This window comes from Gopherus evgoodei, chromosome 17 (genome assembly GCF_007399415.2).
Source record: "Gopherus evgoodei ecotype Sinaloan lineage chromosome 17, rGopEvg1_v1.p, whole genome shotgun sequence".
Lineage (NCBI taxonomy): Eukaryota > Metazoa > Chordata > Testudines > Testudinidae > Gopherus > Gopherus evgoodei.
The window spans coordinates 23334412-23355553 of record NC_044338.1 but is presented as its reverse complement, the minus strand read 5'-3'; the positions used below and the strand labels follow the sequence as shown (position 1 = coordinate 23355553).

Below are 21142 nucleotides of genomic sequence, written 5' to 3'. Positions count from 1 at the left end.
TGTTCTCAGACCATGCCTACAGGATCAGGCCCTGCACAAAACTGCCAGGGGCAGGCAAACTGGTCGTTCTTCAGGCTCACATGTGTGCACGCACTCCCAGGACAGCCAGTAGCCCAGCAATTTAGGGCACACCCTGTTTAAATCCCTCCTCTTCCTGATTTGGAGCAGGGACTTGAACCTGACTCTCCCACATCCCAAGTGAGTGCACTGGGCTACAGAATCACTCACACACTCGCTCTGGGTCAATGAATATTTCAATAGTTATAGGAAATGGAACAGCTTCAACAAGTCAGATTAACAGAGACACGTGCCAGAATAGTCAAGAGCCTGGCAGTTGGGGCACTTGCCTGGGAGAGCTGCATTCATGGCCTTGCTCAAAATCAGGCAAAGGAGGGACTGCCAGACTGGGAATCCTAATAAAAAAATAGGCCTCTGGCCTGACAGCCCGGGATCAATGGGAGCTAGGTACCTAAGTACCTTTATGAATCTGAGAGCTAAGCCCTGCCCCTCTCCTCAGCATTTCCTATTAGCCGTCTTAGGCAGCTCCCCACTCTGCAAGCTTCTGAGAACCCGTCTTACATACCTGGCTCTCCCCACACACAGTATCATGGAGCCGTTAGCTTAAATCAGGGCTCAGAATCCCACTAGGCAGCGGGATACCTAAGAATTCCGTGTTGCAATGCCATAAGTTCCTTTCTGAATGTGGCCCCTCTGTCTTTTAAAGTCCTATCTGGGGAGACCTCTGCAAAATTCAGAAAAGAGTAAGACTCCAACTATCCTAACGCCTTGAGTGACTCACCTGAATGAACTCTGATCTAACTCAAGAACCGGTCATTGCAACAGTGAAGCTAAGCTGGAGAACCCACATTCATACCAGTTCCAACTGATAAGTAGCAGAACAACTTTTATTCATGTGACGACTTGGTCATGTTAGGCTAACTGCTTCTCAGAAAGTATGTACCTTTATTAAAACCCTCTGAATGTCTCAAATGTATGTGCACTTGTATTTCACTAACAAGTTTAGTCTTAGTCATTTACAAGTCATGCTGAGTCATTATGTCAGTTGAGAGTGCTAGGACAAGAGAAACTCATCACTCTAGCTCAGCCTAATAATGATGTAATTGAAAGCTGGGCTTCATTACAGCAAAAGTTACTGTGTCAAATCCTGAGTGTTTTAAAGACGTCAACCTAAAAATTACACAGCTTTCAAGAGAATTAGACAAAAAGAAGAAGACACTTTGAATTGGCTTATAAACTAAAGATTTTCCCACTATTGCTGTGAGTAATTCATCTTTTTATGAAGAAACAAACAAGAAAAATTACAAAAAAAAAAAACCCAATAAAAATGATTTGACCATTATTTGAACCTTTGGTTAAAGTGGCATAAGAACCTGCAGCACTGGTGAAATTCCAGAGAAATTAGAACAGCTTCATAATTATGACATGCATATTACAGTTTGGGCTTAGTGTATGACAGTCTTGTGCATGGGTAAGTGGCAAAGTATTGCTCTGAGTCATGGGCAAGGTCATTCTGAACTGAAAACTAACATTCTTTGATAACGAAGTCATTTGTCTAAAATTCTAAATCCTGCCATAAAATTGTTAGGTGAAACTGACAAGAGCAGTTCCATAATTCCACTGGGATATAATCTTGATGGGAAGTAAATACGGAGCTGTAATTAAGGATCCATAATTCTGTGCTGGAACCACACTCACTTGCACCAGACTAGTACAGAACTAGGACAAATGTTATCTTTGTAACAAGGTTATGATAAGACCTTAACTGATTCATTGTCTCTTGACAATTGTAATTTTTCAAGTTAAATTCCATTTTGACATTGTAAATATTATCAGCCAACCATCTGACTTCTGCTTTTTGTAATTTCTTATTAGCCACCACACCTTTTAAAGCAAATAATCCTCAAAGAGTTATATACATTCTCCAGTTTGTACTTTAGCTAAGGAATACAGATCCAAAGAACAGTGAGAAATCTGGAGAAGGAACTGGCAAGTTAAAGCGTGTCACCAATGTGCATTACATATGCCCGCGCTTTCTGTCTCTCAGTAATGGAGAGGGCCACTGGCGTGGTGTGCTCCAGCCGTATCGGCCTCTGGCATGGAGCACTGTGGTTGGCGTGGGCCCTTGGCCTGGAGCATGCTAGTGCTACAGGAACGCCCTCGGTACTGTCCTTCTGCATCTAGCAGTCAGAGGCCTGAGCCTCCCTTGCTTTGCAATGTAGCCCTTGTGCAGGGTCCCCAGGAGAGTTCTGAACAGCAGGGAAAGTTTCCTTCCCAACACCCCTCTCAGTTCAGCAAACCTTCCCCTACAGAGGCAGCTCAAGGGGCCCTCTGGGGAAGCAGGCACTGGCCTCCTGCTGTTGCACAGCACAAATTGCAGAGCTCCGGGGAGGGGTCCCTGGCTCACGTACACACACCCTAGTGCAAGATGGCAGACAGGCAGTCTGTTGTTTTTTGCATCCTACCCCGCCTGCTCTCCTCGCCAAGACAGGAGCTGCCATTGATGCCAAGAGCTGATTTACCTGCTGTTGAAGAAGGGCCCTCATGAGATACTCAACAACAGAGCATCTGTGTGTTCTGGATGGGAGAGGATCTAGCAGCCCAGCTCCTGAAACACAATCAGACAGGAAGTGTTTACAGCCCCTGCCCAGAGGCACATTTTCAAATCCTTTAATAATTCTTGTGGTTCTTCCTGGACCCTTTCCAATGTAGCAACATTCTTCCTGCATTGTGGGCACAAGAACTGGACAAAGGATTCCAGCAGTGGTCGCACCACTGCCAGATACAGAGGTAAAATAACCTCTCGACTCCTAATCAAGATTCCCCTGCATTAGCCCTTTTGGCCACAGCATCACACTGCAAGCTCATGTTCAGTAGATTATCCACCACGACCCCCACATGCTTTTCAGAGTCGCTGCTCCCACAATACAGCCTGTCACGGAGGGTGGGGGAGTCAGGGCTCTGCACCTCCTACTTACTGCAATTGACCATGACTCTCAGCCAGCCAGTAAAACAAAATGTTTATTAGACGACAGGAACACAGTCCCAAGCAGGGCTTGTAGGTACAGACAACAGGACCTCTCAGTCAGATCCATCTTGGGGGACAGGGAGCTTAGACCCCAGCCCTGGGGCTCTCCCCCCATCTTCCCAGCCAGCTCTGAACTGAACACCCCCCCAGACCCTCCTGTGGCCTTTGTCTCTTTCTTGGGCCAGGAGGTCACCTGATCTCTTTGTTCTCCAACATCTTCAGCTGGCACCTTTGCAGAGGAGGGGCCCAGGCCATCAGTTGCTAGGAGACAGGGTGTCGGCCATTTTCTGTGCAGACACCATCACACTTGCCCTCTCAGGCTCTGCAACAATCACACGCCCTTATCCCACCACCTAGATACTTAAGAACTGCATAGGGGAAACTGAGGGACCTACACAGTATTCAGAGAAAACATTATGAACGTTCCCACTTCGTCACACAGCCCCCATCCTGTAGGTATGGCCTGCATTCTTTGTTCCTCCATGGGTACCTTTACATTTGTTTGCTTGCACCCAGTTTACCAACCGATCCTGATCTCTCTGTATCACTGACCTCTTCATTACTGACCACTCCCCCCAATCGTGTCATCTGCAAACTTCATCAGTGATGACTTTCTGTTCTCTTCCAGGTCATTGATAAAAATGTTTAATAGCCTAGGGCCAAGAACCGGTCCCTGTGGACTCCCGCTAGAAGCACACCTGCTCAATGGCGATTCCCCATTTACAATTACTTTTTTCAACCAACAGTTAGGCAGCTTTAAATCTATTTAATGTGTGTCATGTTAATTTTATATTGTTCTAATTTAATACTCAAAATGGCATGCAGTACTGTGTCAAATGCCATACAGACGTCTCAGTCTATTACATCAACACAATTCCCTTTAGCAACCAAACTTGTAATCTCAACAAGAGAAGATATCAAATGATTCTGACAAAAGAAGGAGGGTCAGCTCAGTGGTTTGAGCATTGGTCTGCTAAACCCAGGGTTGTGAGTTCAACCCCTGAAGGGACCATTTAGAGATGTGGGGCAAAAACAAAACAAAACAAAAACCTCTCAGAAACAGTACTTGGTTCTGCTAGTAAAGGCAGAAGACTGGACTTGATGACCTTTCAAGGTCCCTTTCAGCTCTATGAGTTAGGTATATCACTATGTATTATTTTCCATAAGCCTGTGCTGATTGACATGAACTATATTACCTTACTTTAATTCTCTGTGAACCAAGTCCCGTATCAATCAATCCATTATTTTGCCTGGGCTGGACGTCAGACTGAGGGGCCTATAGTTAGGGGGAAAACATTCTAGCAGCTTGGGTGGCGGGGGTGATCCTCAGACCTCCTTCCCTCTCCTTTACACCACAGTGAGAGGAGCTCAGCCCTGCTCAAGCCTTGCCATGGTGCAGCTTCCATGGGATGGGAGTCACGTGGCACTGCTCTGCTGCTCGCAAACATTGTGATCGTGACTCCTGAGCCCCTGTTGCCTGGGTCCATGTGAAGTCGGGAGCAGATTCTGCCCAGGCTATTTATCCCAGTGCTTTGCCCTTTGGGGAACGGGGAGGGTGCATGGGAACAGACCCCACCCCAGGAGGTGACTGTAGTCTGACTGGTCTGACCTTTCTCCAGTCTAACCTCTGCCTCCAGCACCATGCCAGGGGGCTGTTGCTGCGGAACCTCCTGCTAACGTGAAGCCTGGCCCAGCCCACCCTTCCCCATGGCACACGGGGAGTCAGAAAGGCAGGCCTTCTCTCTCAGCCACATTCATGGTGGCAGCTCCCAAACCGTTCCTTGGAGATTCTGGGCTAGATTCACATGGAGATTCCGCTCCGCATTGCAGCACTTGATGTCTAGGCCCTCTGTACCCACTGGAATTTGAAAACCCGAGGTAGGCTCCCAGGCTCCCTATACTCTGCCTGGGGAAAGTGAGCCACTAAGAAAGGGATTCACAAAAGCTAAGTGAGCCAGCAGGAAATGCTGGGGAGTTAGGCAGCTGTGAGTCTAGGGCTGAACCAGGTCAGCCTTTTTTCAGGAAAAACTAAGGAGGAGGCAGCATTCCCCCTTCCACTCTCCCCGTGTCACAGCATTTACCCAGAATACAGGAGACGCAAGTTCAAATCCCCACTCAACCTGATTGGGAGCAGCTCGCCTATCTACCCTGGGAGTGCCTAAACTGCCAGGCAGAGTAACCTCTCATTCTGTCCAGCTGGAGCTGTTTCGCTGTGTTTAAAATACTTACAGATTCACTGGATCAAAAAGAGACTGAGGTGAGCATGACTCTGTAGCTCAGTGCTTGGGGTGGGGACCCCTGAGTTTACTTGCACTGGGCTCCCCATGTCCTGTGTGAATGCTCTACCCACTGATCACTTGAGTCTATGGGGGCATGGCCATCTCCCCTTTGGTTGTTTCACAGGGGGCCTGGCAGGCAGCCCATGTGATTGGGCCAGGCAGGCATGATAAGCAGGGGAACACCTGGCTTGAGGATCTAGGACCTGAGCGGACAGCCTCCGGCAGAGATCTAAGGGGCTGTACTGAGAGAGACCTAGACATCAGCTGATCAGCTGTCTGAGGATCTGAATTTTAGACTTTGGTGCCTAAAGTGGCAGTTATGTGCCTAAATCCCTTTGTGAATCTAGCCCTCTGCCTCCATTATGTCATTCTCCTCCTTTCCCTTCAGGCCCTAACTGACTCATTGTTCCTCTTTCCCCATATAACAATTATACTAATGAATTAATGCCGACACCTTCCATCCCAGGATCTCTGGGTGCTTTCCAGTCATGCATTAATTTGCCTTCCCACCCTCCATGGGGCTGATCCCTATCCTCAGCCCCAGGCACTCGGTTCCCATGACAATGTGCATAGTATAAAATCCTAGAGAGACAGGAGATGAAAGTGAGTTCAAGGAACTGGTGTGATTCCCACTCATGTCAAGGGACAGTCTTGGAGCGGAGCTGGGTCAAACCACGCATATCGGGGGGTCATGCAGAGATGTGGATGCCTACGTAGACACTCATTTTGAACACCTTTGCCCAGTGACTTTTAGGCTTCTCTGTCCTTCCCATGGGTGGGTTTGACACAGCTTCCCACTACCCATCACAGGGCCCTGGGCAGAGGGGGTCCATCGGATAGCACCAGATAAATACTATCGTTGACTGCATATAACAACAGCTGGAAAACAAGCTGTGTCCCTGCTCGCCCAGGACTGCCGGTGACAGGGCCAGCTGTGCAGCTAAGCAACACAACCCCAAACAGGACAGAGCCAACAACGTGGCAAAGAGCAGTTCAGGAGTTTGGGACAAGGGACTGCAACAGCCATGTGAGGGGGAGTCCCAGACTGGAGAGCCAGCCCCTTCTTATCCCCCCATGGGGCACCAAGGTCCCAGGAGGGACAGCCAGCCCCTCCCTATCCCCATCCCCACATGGGGCACTGAGGTCCCAGGTGGGACAGCCAGCCACTCCCTAGCCTCCCTATGGGGCACCGAGGTCCCAGGTGGGACAGCCAGCCACTCCATATCCCCCCTATGGGGCAACGAGGTCCCAGATGGGACAGACAACTACTCCCCATCCCCCCATGGGGCACCGAGGTCCCAGGCAGGACAGCCAGCCCCTCCCTATCCCCATATGGGGCACCAAGGTCCCAGATGGGACAGCCAGCCCCTCCCTATCCCCACATGGGGCACCAAGGTCCCAGATGGGACAGCCAGCCCCTCCATATCCCCATCCCCACATGGGGCACCAAGGTCCCAGATGGGACAGCCAGCCGCTCCCTATCCCCATCCCCACATGGGGCACCAAGGTCCCAGATGGGACAGCCAGCCGCTCCCTATCCCCATCCCCACATGGGGCACCAAGGTCCCAGATGGGACAGCCAGCCCCTCCATATCCCCCCATAGGGCACCGAGGCCCCAGGCGGGCACCCCAGCTGGCCGGGCTCCGGTCACTCACCGGGACCCGGGTCCGCGGAGCGCTCCGGGCGGCGGCTGCGGGCTAGCGGCTCCCGGCCACAGGTGCGGCTGGGAGGGGAGCGGGGGGAGCGGCCTCCGCGGCCGGGATTGGGCGCCCAGGAGAGGCGGGGAGGGGCCGCCGAGCAGAGCGACCCCGACCGGCCCCCGTGAGCGGGGCTGCGGGAACTGGCCAGACGGGGGGGTTGCGGCGCCGGGGAGGCAGGCAGGGCGGAGGAGCTAGGCGGGGGCAGAGGGGCGGGCAGTGCGGGGGTAGAGCTCGTGGGGGAGCTAGGCAGTGAGGGGGGGGCAGAGGGGCTGTTGGGAGGAGGGGCTGTTATGGGGTCGGGCAGTGCGGGGGGAGAGCTCGTGGGGGAGCTAGGGGGTGCGGGCCGGGCAGTGCGGGCGGGAGCTGGGGGGGGGGGGGGCCGAAGGAGCTTTTGGGGGGGTGGAGGACCTGATGGGGGTGAGGAGGAGCGGGCCAGGCAGAGCGAGGGGGGGCAGAGGAGCGGGCCGGGCAGTGCGCCCTGGGGGGGGGGGCGGAGGACCTGTTGCGGGGTGCGGAGGAGCGAGCCTGGCAGTGCGGGGGGAGAGCTCGTGGGGGAGCTGGGGGGTGCGGGCCGGGCAGTGAGTGGGGGCAGAGGAGCTGTTGGGGGGGGGTGGTGTGCGTGATGTGGGCCGGGCTCTGGGTTGCGGAGCCGATACCTGCTCCCGTGCGTGGCCCTGACTCACAGGGACACAGGTCCCGATACCGGGACTCCCAGGGCTGGTGAATCACCCGCAGCCGGACAGCCGCTTCCTTCCCAGCAGTTTCTGTGGCCCTGCCGGGAAGTCCCTCCGAGAGCTGGGCTGGGCCACGAGCCTCAAGCCTCCCCGCAGAGCCCTGAAGAGCTCGACCGACAAGAGGCGCAGGCTCCAGCCATTCCCCCGCGCTGGGCTCCCAGTGCCCCCCTGCTGATTGGCCTGGCGTCTCCAGGAATTAAGATTAATCTTTCATTGAAGTTTATGTCATGTAATGAACCCCCAGGAATACACCCAATCAAAATTGGCCACACTGCCCCCCCCCCCCCGCCCCATAAGGGAGTCAAGCTCTGGAACAGGCTTCCAGGCAGGGTCCTGGGATTGCCCTCATTGGAGGTTTTTAAAAACAGGCCAAGCAGCTGCCAGGAATGTCCCGGGTCCCTTCCAGCCCCACCTTTCTGGGGTTGCAGCAAAGAATCCTGTGGCACCTTATAGACTAACAGACGTTTTGGAGCATGAGCTTTCATGGGTGAATACCCACTTCGTCAGATGGGAACTTTCTGGGGTTCTATATCAGACAGAATTTGATTCCAGTGGCCTGAGCCACCTTTCCTCTACAGCCCCTGTGGGATACATGGGCACATGGCTGTCAGCCTCAAGACCTCAAAAATCATTCTTTTCAGTCTGTTTTTCGACTCCTTAACTGCCCTGCAGTCCTCTGCCAGTGTGCGTGTATGAGAATTGCAGGTTGAAAAGACAATCTTTAATTCCCACAAAACACATCACTCCCTGGCTGCTCATGCGGGACTCCCGTACCTTCACTACTGTGAAACCATAAAATCATCCGCCTTGCTTCTCCTTTTACGAGCTATATTGACAGATAAATGACTCTGCCATTACAAACATAGAATCATAGGACTGGAAGGGACTCTGAGAGGTCATCTAGTCCAGTTCCCTGCACTCATGGCAGGACTAAGTATTATCTAGACCATCCCTGACAGGTGTTTGTCCAACCTGCTCTTAAAAACCTCCAATGATGGAGATTGCACAACCTCCCTAGGTAATTTATTCCAGTGCTTAACCAGCCTGACAGAAAGTTTTTCCTAGTGTCTAACCTAAATCACCGTTGCTGCAATTTAAGCCCATTGCTTCTTGTCCTGTCCTCAGAGAACAACTGAACAAGAGAACAATGAGAACATATTTTCTCCTTCCTCCTTGTAACAACCTTTTACGTACTTGAAAACATGTCCCCCCTCAGTCGTCTCTTCTCCAGACTGACAAACCCAATTTTTTTAATCTTCCCTCATAGGTCATGTTTTCTAGACCTTTAATCATTTTTATTGTTCTTTTCTGGACTTTCTCCAATTTCTCCACATCTTTCCTGAAATGTGGCACCTAGAACTGGACAACCAACAGTGACCCACCCCCGGGTTTGAGATTGGCCAACCCCCAGAACTGGACAAACAGAGGCTGGAGCACCATCCCTGACCATCCTGGCTAATAGCCATTGATGGACCGATCCTCCATGAATGTATCTAGTTCTTTTTTGAACCCTGTTATAGGCTATGTCCACACTGGCAATTGAACGACAAAACTTTTGGCTTTCAGAGGTGTTAACCCCTACCCCCCCCCGAAAGACAAAAATTTTGCCGTGACAAGTGCCAATGTGAACAGTGCATTGTCGGCAGGAGTGCTCTCCTGCTGACAACGCAAATGCTGCTCATTGGATGTAGAAATTTTTTGTCGGCAAGAGAGCTGACAAACAGCGGCTCTACTGCGCAACTTTTAGCAGCACGTCTGTGTCAACACAGCCGTGTTGCCAAAAGCTGTGTAGTGTAGACATAGCCATAGTTTTGGCCTTTCAGACATTTGTATTCCTGCCACAAAGTTACAGCTGTGGGGCTCTCCGGACAGTGCCTCTGGCTGAGATTACGCAGATTATCTGCATCTGTTAAACTCAAGGTCAAAATAAAAACAAGGGGACCAGAATGGAAACCTATTTCTCTCCTGGAGAAGAGCAGCTATAAATCCCATTGCCCTGCGGTCTGCACAGCAAGCATGCACTGACTCACTGCAGGGCTGCCAGGAAGGAGCCTGCAGGCACAGAGAGAGTAGTGGGGCTAGTTGTCATTCAGGACAGGTTGTTGATCTCAGTCATGGAAGGCTCTTTGCCCCTCTTCTTTGTCCCAGTGCTTTCTGGGAGGAGCATGCCCCCTTGAAGCATGCCTGCACTTTGCACAGCGATGCAAAGGGAGTCAGCTGCACACTGGGCTGGTGGCAGATAAGAAACAATCTGTGTGTATGTAAGGTGATAGGGCTGTAATCTTAAATAAATGGCCTTAGTTTTGGACGGCATGTTAAATGTAAGATGTGATAAAGAACTCCAGATATTAAATAAACTCCACTTCTGTGCAAAAAACAGTGCTTCTACACCATTCAGTACAGCGCCTCCTGCTGGGAGAGGCTGGGACTGGAGTAGCTGGGAGCTCCCCCCACAGCCAGTGCTCCTGCCCCCTCCCCACAGCACCTCCTGTGAGTACAGACGGGAACTAAAATAGCTGTGGGCTCCCCAGGCTGCCTGTCCTACAGAGCTTCCAGCTGGGAGAAGCAGAGGCTGGAGTTTGGGCTGGAATTCCTGTTCTGCATGAAATTCTTAAATTAAAAAAATATATATTCTGCATAGGAAAGAAAACTCCCAGCTTCAGAATTTCCCGGTGGAACTTGGGTAGGGAGGGGGACTGAAACTTCCATTTCGAAAAATCAAAATGACATTCCATTTTGACTTATCAAAACAAAGTTGACACGGCTGCCCAGAGCTCTGGCTGCCCACTTGGTGGTCTGCTGAGAAACTGTAAGCCCTAACAGCTCTGGCTTGAGCCTTTCCCCAGGGCATAGCGTCAGAGGGCTGGGTTTTTTCATAACTGGAGTTGCAGTAACCTGTCCCTAACGATTCCCCAGGAAATCCATTTCACACTTACTGTCCTGAAAGACCACACTCGTCTGGCACTTTTTCAATATAATTGTTAGAATTCCCAGGTCTCACATCTGTCACAGCTGTAACCCTAAAGAGGTTACCTACACTCCTGTCCCACAGTAATACACAAACAATAATGTCTTCAAGGATATTGCATGAACTTGCCATATCTGTCACTTCTCCCTGGATTATGGTTTTGCTGACACAGTCTCTCCATCTTGAGCTGATATTGAGGTTCCCTGTCCTCTCTCTCCTCATGCTGCCGCTGTTTCTTCTCTGCTCTCTTGTGCTGCTGCTGGCACTGGGTTTCCAGATACAGTCTGTCTCTCTCCAGCTGTATCCTCTCTTGATCTACCTGTAGATCTGGCCCTCATCCTCATTGCAGTGATATATTTGATCTGGATGGAGTATGGGTGTTGACTCTGTCAGCCTCTTCCTTGCTTCTGTCCAAGATTTTCTGCTCCAAGATTTTCCCCGCCTGCTGGACCCTCTGCCAGTGGGCTTGATGCATCCTGCAAACCTGGATTTATCTAGCTTAAACTGCCAGCCATTGGATCGTGTTAAACCTTTCTCTGCTAGAGCCCATTATTCAATATTTCCCCGTGTAGATCATTTATAGACTATAATCAAGTCAGCCCCTAATCTTCTCTTCTTTAAATAGACTGAGCTCCTTGAGTGTATCACTATATGTGGGCACCAGCACTGGACACAGGATTGTTGTATCAAGCAGGCAAGGTACTAAGAAGCTTCAACCGGACTTTATTTTTACAGTGGAAACCTCTTTACCAAGCTGCTGCTGCACCCTCTGTAACTCTCACTTCGCCTCAACTCCTCCCTCCACCTTCCTGTTTCCTGTCCTTTCTGACTCCCTACAGCCAGTGCTCCCAGTTCTAATCATCACAAGCAGCACCTAAACACCACATTCCCTCCTCTCTTAAGAAACTTTCCCAATTGAGATAAACATTGTTCTGACCACAGGGACAAATAGGAAACAAGACACTACACTGTTGGCAGAAATATTACACTGAAAACACTGTAGATACTACATAACACAGTCTCTAGTCCAGGCAGGTAGTCGTCTGGATCTGACAGGCCATCTCTCAAGCCCAGGTTCCAGTGCAATGTCTTGTTGTGTTGGTTCTACGGTGAAATCACCCAATGCAGACTGGGCGTTGGCATAATCTCTTCTTGGTGCATAGGCAGGTGCAAGATAAGAAGCATTCCATACCCACCCATCAAGAAGTCAATAGATGTAAGATCTCTTCTTCTCTATGATTTTAAGAGGAGCTGTGAATTTATGGTCCCCTTTGCATAAGATTCCAGGTTTTCGTATTCTAATGAAGGAATCACAATCAAACTTTGGTTCCTTAGCACCCCAACGTTTGTCTGTGAAAGCCTTAGACTTTGCTTGGTTCTGTTCAATTGTTTTTCTTACATCATCCTCATTTGGGGCATCCGGTCGTGCCTTTAACAATCCAGCAATGTTCAGTTTAATATTCATCTGTTTCCCATGCAATAACTCTGCGGGTGATCTTTGCGTTGTGGCATGTCATGTAGCCCGGTATGCTTGCAAGAAATCAGTAGTGAAAGGTATCCACAATCAACCTTCCAATTTAGTTGTTTGCAAATTCTCTTTCAAACTTCTGTTAAACCGTTCAATTTCCCCATTGGCTTGAGGGTAATATAGGGATGACCTACTGTGTAAAATGTTCCTCTCTGCTAGAAAGGTTTCAAACTCCAGGGAAGTAAATTGACTACCATTATCAGAAACCAGTTCTTTGGGGTTACCTTCCCGGCTAAAAACTGAAGAGAGGAACTTAATTACTGTAGCAGAAGAGATTTGCAATGTAAACATTACCTCAGGCCATTTACTGAAATAATCTATTAAAGTGATGGCATAGCGACAGTCAATTGGAGCAGTATCAAAGGGTCCTACAATGTCAATCGCCACTTTTTCCCATGCAGATTCAGGAAGAGGAACAGGCTGTAATAGAGGGATACGTGTCACTGCTGTCTTATCATGCATTTGGCAAGTGACACAGGATTTTATGAGTGCTTCAGTTTGAGAGTCCATCCCTGGCCACCAATACAGATCCCATAGTCATTGTTTGGTTCTGACAATTCCTTGATGGGTATCGTGTGCCAGATATATGAGTTTTGACTGTAATTCTTCTGGCACAAGTAGCTGGTGTGTACCTCGTAGCACACAGCCATCGAGCAAAGAAAGTTCATCCCAAACTCTAAAATAAGGCAGCAAAACTGGGTCAAGGTTTTTAGGGTTACTGGGCCCTCTCTTTGTCAGAAATTCCCATAGTTTTTGTTAAATTGGACATGCTGAACAAGCGGCTTGAAATTGTTCTCTTGTAACTGCAGTAAGAGTGCTTGTAATAAGCGCAACTATTACATCCTCATCCTCCGGTGGACCATCTGGTGAAGGCAAAGGCAGGTGGCCACTATCGGTAGACAGATACTGGGCTAGATGGACCTTTGGTCTGACCCGGTACGGCCATTCTTATGTTCTTATGAGAAAGGCAATCAGCTACCACATTTTGTTTCCAGGCTTATATTCCAGTTCATAATTGAAAGAGAGTAGTCTTGCAGACCATCTAGCAATATGATATCCTGCTCTTCCCAGTCCTTTCGTGGTGAGCAACATCATCAAAGGGCTGTGGTCTGTGTGCAGCTTGAACGTGCAGCCCCACAAGTAAGTTCTCCCTTTTTCAGTAGCTCAGACACAAGCAAGTGCTTCTTTTTCGACTGTAGAATATTTTCTCTCAGCATTACTCAGTGTCCTTGAAGCAAATGCAACAGTTCTCTCTGGGTTGTCCTCATGAAGTTGTATGAGAACAGCCCCAAGTCCACAATCAAAAGCATCAATAGTTACAATTGTGGAGAATGTGGGACTGAATAGTGCAAGTACTGGACTATATACAATCAAGTCTTTCACCGTTTCGAAACTAGCTTGTGCATCCATTGTCCATACTAAGGTTGAACTTCTCCGTAGTAATTCTCATAATGGTTCAATGACAGAAGCATAATTGGGAATGAATTTTGCGTACCAGGAGGTAAGACCCAGGAAGGAACGTAAGGTTTGCAAATCTGTTGGAGGAGGAGCATTTGAAATTGCCAGGATATGATCTGGATCAGGTTTTAGTCCAGCCTGTGAAATTGTATGTCCCAGAAAGAAGAGTTCAGTTTGTCTAATTTTGCATTTGGACCTTATTGAGCTTGAGGCCTGCTTTGCTGATGCAGTTTAGTACAGACTGCAGGTTATTGTCATGCTCCTTAGTAGTATTTCCAAACATGATAATATCATCCAAATAGCACTGAACTCTATCTTGATTCTTCAGAATCAATGACATCATTTTTGGAAGGCACTTGGGGCTAATGCGAGACCGTATGGAACATGTTTAAAACAAAATAGTCCCTCATGTGTAATAAATGCTGTGAGGTCTCTGCTGTCTTCATGCAACATAACCTGGTGGTATTCGCTCTGCAAATCAAGAGTAGAAAACATCTTTGCTCCACAGAGTTCTGCAAATACTTCTCCTATGTGAGGAAGAGGATGACTGTCAATCACAATAGCTTTATTTGGCTCCCTTAAGTCCACACAAAGGTGAATGCCTCCACCCTTCTTCTGCGTCACTACTATAGGTGAAACGCATTCCAAGAACAAGTTTTCTAAGTTCCTCTGAAACAGCTTCCCTGACGGAAAATGGTGAGCACCGTAATTTCTATCGTACAGGCATCACATTATTCTGCATTTTAACTTTCCGCAGAAACCCATAAGCACAACCGAGTTTCTCCTCAACCAGGTGTTGGGTCCCAGCTGAAACTGGTGTGTGTACCGCAAGAGTGCTTTGCTGAGGAAGATCAATTCGTCCATTAACTACCCTGAGATTTAAAGCAACCAATAAATCTCTGCCAAGGATAGGAGTGCCTTGTGGACAATGTAGCACTCTGCAGTTACACAGCAATCACCAAAAGTTACTACTGCTGGCAGGCAGCCATGTACTGGAATATGGTTTTTCATCTAGCACACCAGCTGAAGTTTGGGTTCAGTAAGAGGCACATCTTTAAAGTAAAGCAAATAGAAGGAATCAGGTAGTATAGATACTGCTGAGCCAGTGTCCATCATTAGCTGAATAGAATGTGATTTGCCTGAGGGTATGGCGGAAACGTTTACAGTGCCCTTCATCTGTTCCAGAAGATCTGCAGTAGTGATTTTGTCCACACTCAGCACAGTAACATCTGGTATCGTAACTGCATGCACCTGTTGATTGAAATGGCTACTGCGACATACTTTAGCAAAGTGCACAATCTTTTTGCAATGATTGCACTGAGCTACTTTTGCTGGACATCCTGTGTAGCTTGCAAGGTGCTGTGGGGATCCCCAGCGAAAGCATGCTTTTACTGTATTTTGCATTTGCTGATTTAGTGGCTTTTTATTAGTTTTCCTCTTGCAATTGTTTGTCTGCAGCAATAGTGAACTTTGCTGCAAAGGAGTCACAGCCTGGATGTGCCTCCTGTATCTTTGCTTATTATTTTGGCTTCGCCTTCAGCTGTAGGTGACTCAGTCTGAGTAGCAATGGTTATTGCTTTTTCTAGTGTAAGTTGTGGTTCTAGAAGTAAGCATTCTCTTACATGAAGCATGGTTGTTTTCTCAGTGAGCTGGTCTCTAATCATCTCTTCTGCCATATACCCAAAGTCACTAGTTACAGTCAGACTCCTCAGGGAAGCAATATACTGCACATCTACCGACGTGATATATGCCATCATGTACCAGCAGTGCCCCTCTGCCATGTACATTGGCCAAACCGGACAGTCTTTACGCAAAAGAATAAATGGACACAAATCTGACATCAGGAATCATAACATTCCAAAACCAGTGGGAGAACACTTCAACCTCTCTAACCACTCAGTGACAGACTTGAAGGTGGCAGTTTTGCAACAATAAAACTTCAAAAACAGACTCCAAAGAGAGACTGCTGAACTCGAATTAATATGCAAATTAGATACAATTAACTTAGGTTTAAACAGAGACTGGGAATGGTTGGGTCATCACACTAATTGAATCTATTTCCCTATGTTAAGTTCTCCTCACACCTTCTATGGGTCATCTCAATTATCACTTCAAAGGTTTTTTTTTTCTCCTGCTGACGATAGCTCATCTCAGTTGATTGGACTCTTCCTGTTGGTTTGCGTACTTCCACCTTTTCATGTTCTCTGTGTGTATAAATATCTCCTGTCTGTGGGTACGTCTACACTACAGGATTATTCCAATTTTACATAAACCGGTTTTGTAAAACAGATTGTATAAAGTTGAGTGCATGCAGCCACACAAAGCACAATAATTTGGCGGTGTGCATCCATGTACCGAAGCTAGCATCAATTTCCGGAGCGTTGCACTGTGGGTAGCTATCCCATAGTTCCCGCAGTCTCCCCCGCCCATTGGAATTCTGGGTTGAGATCCCAATGCATGATGGTGCAAAAACAGTGTCGTGGGTGATTCTGGGTAAATGTCGTCACTCATTCCTTTCTCCGTGAAAGCAACGGCAGATAATCATTTCACGCTCTTTTTCCCTGGATTGCCCTGGCAGAAGCCATAGCATGGCAACCATGGAGCCCGTTTGCCTTTTGTCACTGTCACCGTATGTGTACTGGATGCCGCTGACAGGGGCGGTACTGCAGCGCTACACAGCAGCATTCATTTGCCTTTGCAAGATAGCAGAGACAGCTACCTGTTGTTCTGAACTGTCTGCTGTGCCATTGTAAATTGGCAATGAGATGACGGTTATCAGTTGTTCTGTACTGTCTGCTGCTGTCATGGGTGCTCCTGGCTGGCTGTAGCTGAGGTCGGCCGGGAGCGCAAAGACAAAAATGGGAATGACTCCCCAGGTCATTCCCTCCTTTATGTTGTATCTAAAAATAGAGTCAGTCCTGCCTAGATCATGGGGCAAGTGTACTAGAAAACCAGTGTACCAGAGAGCACAGCTGCTCCGTGTCAGATCCCACAGAAATGATGAGCTGCATGCCATTCTACGAGGTGCCCCTGCAATAACCCCACCCGTTGCTTCCCTGCTCCCCTAACCCTCCTGGGCTACCATTGCAGTGTCCCCCCATTTGTGTGATGAAGAAATAAAGAATGCAGGAATAAGAAACACTGACTTTTTAGTGAGATAAAATGAGGGGGAGGCAGCCTCCAGCTGCTATGATAGTCCAGGCAGGACATTAAACGGTGGGGGGGAGAGGAGGCCAGCATCCCGCTGCTATGATAGTCCAAGCAGTACAGAATCTTTTCTTTAGACATGAAACGGGAGGGGGGGCTGATGGAGTTCAGCCCCCAGTTGCTATGATGAGGACAGTTACCAGCTGTTCTGTACCATCTGCCGGGAATAACCGGGAGTCATTCCTATTTTTACCCAGGCGCCCCTGGCTGACCTCACCTGAAGCCAGCCAGGAGCATTCAAGGGATGATGACAAGGACGGCTACCAGTCCTACTGCACTGTACCGTCTGCCACTGGGGAAGGGAGGGCAGAGGATGCTGCTGTTCAGTGCCCCAGCACCACATCTACCAGCAGCATGCAGTAGACATACAGTGACATTGAAAAAAGTCAATAAACGATTTTTTTCCCTTTTCTTTCACAGGAGGGAGGGGAGTAAATTGATGAGATATACCCTGAACCACCCTGGACAATGTGTTTGACCCTACAGGCATTGGGAGCTCAGCCAAGAATGCAAATGCTTTTCGGAGACTGCGGGGACTGTGGGATAGCTGGAGTCCTCAGTCCCTCCTCCCTTCCTCCGTGAGCGTCCATTTGATTCTTTGGCTTTCCGTTACGCTTGTCACACAGCACTGTGCTGTGGACACTGTATCATAGCCTGGAGATTTTTTTCAAATGCTTTGGCATTTCGTCGTCTGTAACGGAGCTCTGATAGAACAGATTTGTCTCCCCATACAGCGATCAGATCCAGTATCTCCCATACTGTCCATGCTGGAGGTCTTTTTGGATTTGGGACTGCATCACCACCCGTGCTGATCAGAGCTCCACGCTGGGCAAACAGGAAATGCAATTCAAAAGTTCGTGGGGCTTTTCCTGTCTACCTGGCCACTGCCTCCGAGTTCAGATTGCTGTCCAGAGCAGTCACAGTGGTGCACTGTGGGATACTGCCCGGAGGCCAATACCGTCGATTTGCAGCCACAGTAACCCTAATCCGATATGGTAATACCGATTTTAGCTCCTCGTTGGGGAGGAGTACAGAAACTGGTTTAAAGAGCCCTTTATATCAATATAAAGGGCCTCGTTGTGTGGACGGGTGCAGCAAATCGGTTTAACTTATGCTGAAATAAATTTGTTAGTCTCTAAGGTGCCACAAGTACTCATGTTCTTCATACTGCATTATAGTCTGCCCTGGTTTCTGCTCACACTGGTGAAATCTGTAGTGATTAGCTACTACATTCACTTTTGGCACAAGAGTTCTTTAATGCAGTGAGTGCAGTCTCATATTTATCATTTGCAAGGGGAAAAGTGTAAAATATACGCTGCCCTTCTGCTCCAAGGCAGTGGATTAGCAGAGCATGCTTTCTTACTTCAGAAATCGCTGTAGCACTGATTGCAAACAGGTAAGTCTCAAACAGATGGATCCAGACAGTAAAAGCAATTGAAGGCTTGCTGGGCTTTGCAGAAAGGGTGCAGGTGGGTTCAGAGGCAGAAGATCCCATCCTTGTTGCCAGAATATTGTATCAAGCAGGCAAGGTACTAACAAACTTCACTAAGACTTTATTTTTACAGTGGAAACCTCTGTACCAAGCTCCAGCTGCACCCTCTGTAACTCTCACTCAGCCTCCTCAACTCCTCCCCCCTCCTTCCTGTTTCCCGTACTTTCAGACTCCTAGCAGCCAGTGCTCCCAGTTCTAATAATCACAAGCAGCATCTAAACACCGCAAGGATTCCAGCAGTTTTGGCACCAGTTTCAAATACAGAGGTAAATTCACCTCTCTGCTCCTACTTGAGATACCCTTAAATACCACATGCGGTTCTGGCTGCCCTCATCTCAAAAAAAGCTATATTAGAAATGGGAAGGTAGAGAGAAGAGCAACACAAATGGTTAAGGGTATGGAACAGCTTCTGTATGAGGAGACATTTAAAAGACTGGAACTGTTCAGCTTGGAAAAGAGACGGCAAACTGGGGATATGATCAGTGTACCCTCTAATTTTTTCCATCCATGTGTGGAATGAATTTTGTTATGTGTACCATATCAAGGTAATGTGTGAATCTGCACCACCAGTAGAAACAAAAAAACCTAGATATATTTTTTTTAAAAGTTACCATAGGTGATAATTACTCCAGCAGGACAGGTTAGGCATTTTAGAATTCACTACTCAAAGTATTAAATGTAAGCGTAAGAGAGAAATAAAAATTATGAAATGCATCGACCAGTCAAAAAACTAAAACAACATCTCCCTGGATCTGAACGGCAAGCAAGAGGCTCCCGGGAGAAGCTGGCCAGGGCTCCAAGGCAGAAGGCAGGAGCAGCGCAGCAGTGGCAGGGAGGAACACCTGAAGTGCACAGCACTTGATAGCCTGCTTGGCAGCCAGCCGGCTGTGCAGCTTAGAGGGAACTTAGGATATGATAGAAGTCTATAAAATCATGATGTGGAGAAAACCCGGGGTCCCAGTGAAATTAATAGGCAGCTGCTTTAAAACAAACAATAAGAAGTATTTCTTCACACAACGCACAGTTAACCTGTGCAAGTCATTGCCTGGCGATGTTATGAAAATGAAAAGTATAACGAGGTTCACAAAATAATTACATAAGTTCCTGGAGGACAGGTCCATCAACTGCTATTAGCCAAGATGATCAGGGACACCACCCCCTATTCTGGGTGGCCCTAAACCACTGACTGCTAGATGCTAGAACTGGATGACAGGATAGATCATTTGATAACAGTTCTATTCTGTTAATTCCCATTGAAGCATCTGGCATTGGCCACTGTCAGGAGACAGGATACTGGGCTAGAAGGACTATTGGTCCCTTATTTGTGCATCCAAGGATTGCAAGGAATCCATTTTGAAGAACTTGGAGGAGAGGAAGATGATCAGGAACAGTCAACATGGATTCACCAAGGACAAGTCATGCCTGACCAACTTGTTTGCCTTCTATGATGAGATAACTGGCTCTGTGGATATGGGGAAAACAGTGGACATGGTATATCTTGACTTTAGCAAAGATTTTGATACAGTCTCCCACATTATTCTTGCCAACAAGTTAAAGAAATATGGATTGGATGAATGGACTATAAGATGGATAGAAAGCTGGATAGATTGTCGGACTCAACAAGTAGTGGTCACTGGCTTGATGTCTAGTTGGCAGCCGATATCAAGCGCTCTGCTCCAGCGGTCGGTCCTAGGGCTGGTTCTGTTCAATGTCTTTATTAATTATTTGGATGATGGTGTGAATTGCACCCTCAGCAAGTTCACAGATGACACTAAACTGGATGGAGAGGTACTTATGCTGGAGGATTGACAAATTAGAGGATTGGGCCAAAACAAATCTGATGACGTTCAACAAGGACAAGTGCAAAGTCCTGCACTTAGGAAAGAAGAATCCCATTCACTGCTACAGGCTGGGGACCAACTGGCTAAGCAGCAGTTCTGCAGAAAAGGACCTAGGGGTTACAGTGGATGAGAAGCTGAATATGAGTCAGCAGTGTGCCCTTGTTGCCAAGAAGGCCAACGGCATATTGGGCTGTATTAGTAGAGGCATTGCCAGCAGATCGAGGGAAGTGATTATTCCCCTCTATTTGGCACTTGTGAGGCCATACCTGGAGTATTGTGTCCAGTTTTGGTCCCCACACTATGGAAGGGATGTGGACAAACTGGAGAGAGTCCAGCAAAGGGCAACGGAAATGATTAGGGGGTTGGAGCACATGACGTACGAGAAGAGGCTGAGGGAACTGGGCTTATTTAGTCTGCAAAAGAGAAGAGTGAGGTGGGATTTGATGGCTGCTTTCAACTACCTGAAAGGGGATTCCAAAGATGATGGAGCTAGACTGTTATCAGTGGTGGCAGATGACAGAACAAGGAGCAATGGTCTCAAGTTGCAGTGGGGAGGTTCAGATTGGATATTAGGAAAAACTATTTCACTAAGAGAGTGGTGAAGCACTGGAATGGGTTTCCTGGGGAGGTGGTGAAATCTCCTTCCTTAGAGGTTTTTAAGGCCTGGCTTGACAAAGCCCTGGCTGGGATGATTTAGTTGGGGTTGGTCCCGCTTTGAGCAGGGAGTTGCACTAGATGACCTCCTGAGGTCTCTTCCAACCCTAATCTTCTATGATTCTATGTAATATGTTTGAAATGTGATAATATGCTATGACAAAACTTGTAAATTCTTGACTGTGAAACTGAGGTCCATTATCAGTCATTATCATATCGGCAATGCCATGCCTT

At 48.1% G+C, this 21142-nt stretch overlaps 1 protein-coding gene across 1 annotated transcript in view; it reads right to left on the bottom strand.

Annotated features, from left to right (window-relative positions):
- The window catches only part of LOC115636443 (claudin-4-like), a 32175-nt gene extending 25127 nt beyond the window's left edge, over positions 1–7048 (bottom strand). The window contains exons 1-2 of the mRNA XM_030536548.1: positions 6982–7048; positions 2541–2626 (exon numbers count right to left, since the gene is read on the bottom strand). The gene's annotated coding sequence lies outside the window, so the exon portion shown is untranslated. The remainder of the gene's footprint in view (positions 1–2540; positions 2627–6981) is intronic.
- Positions 7049–21142: the final 14094 nt, after the last annotated feature.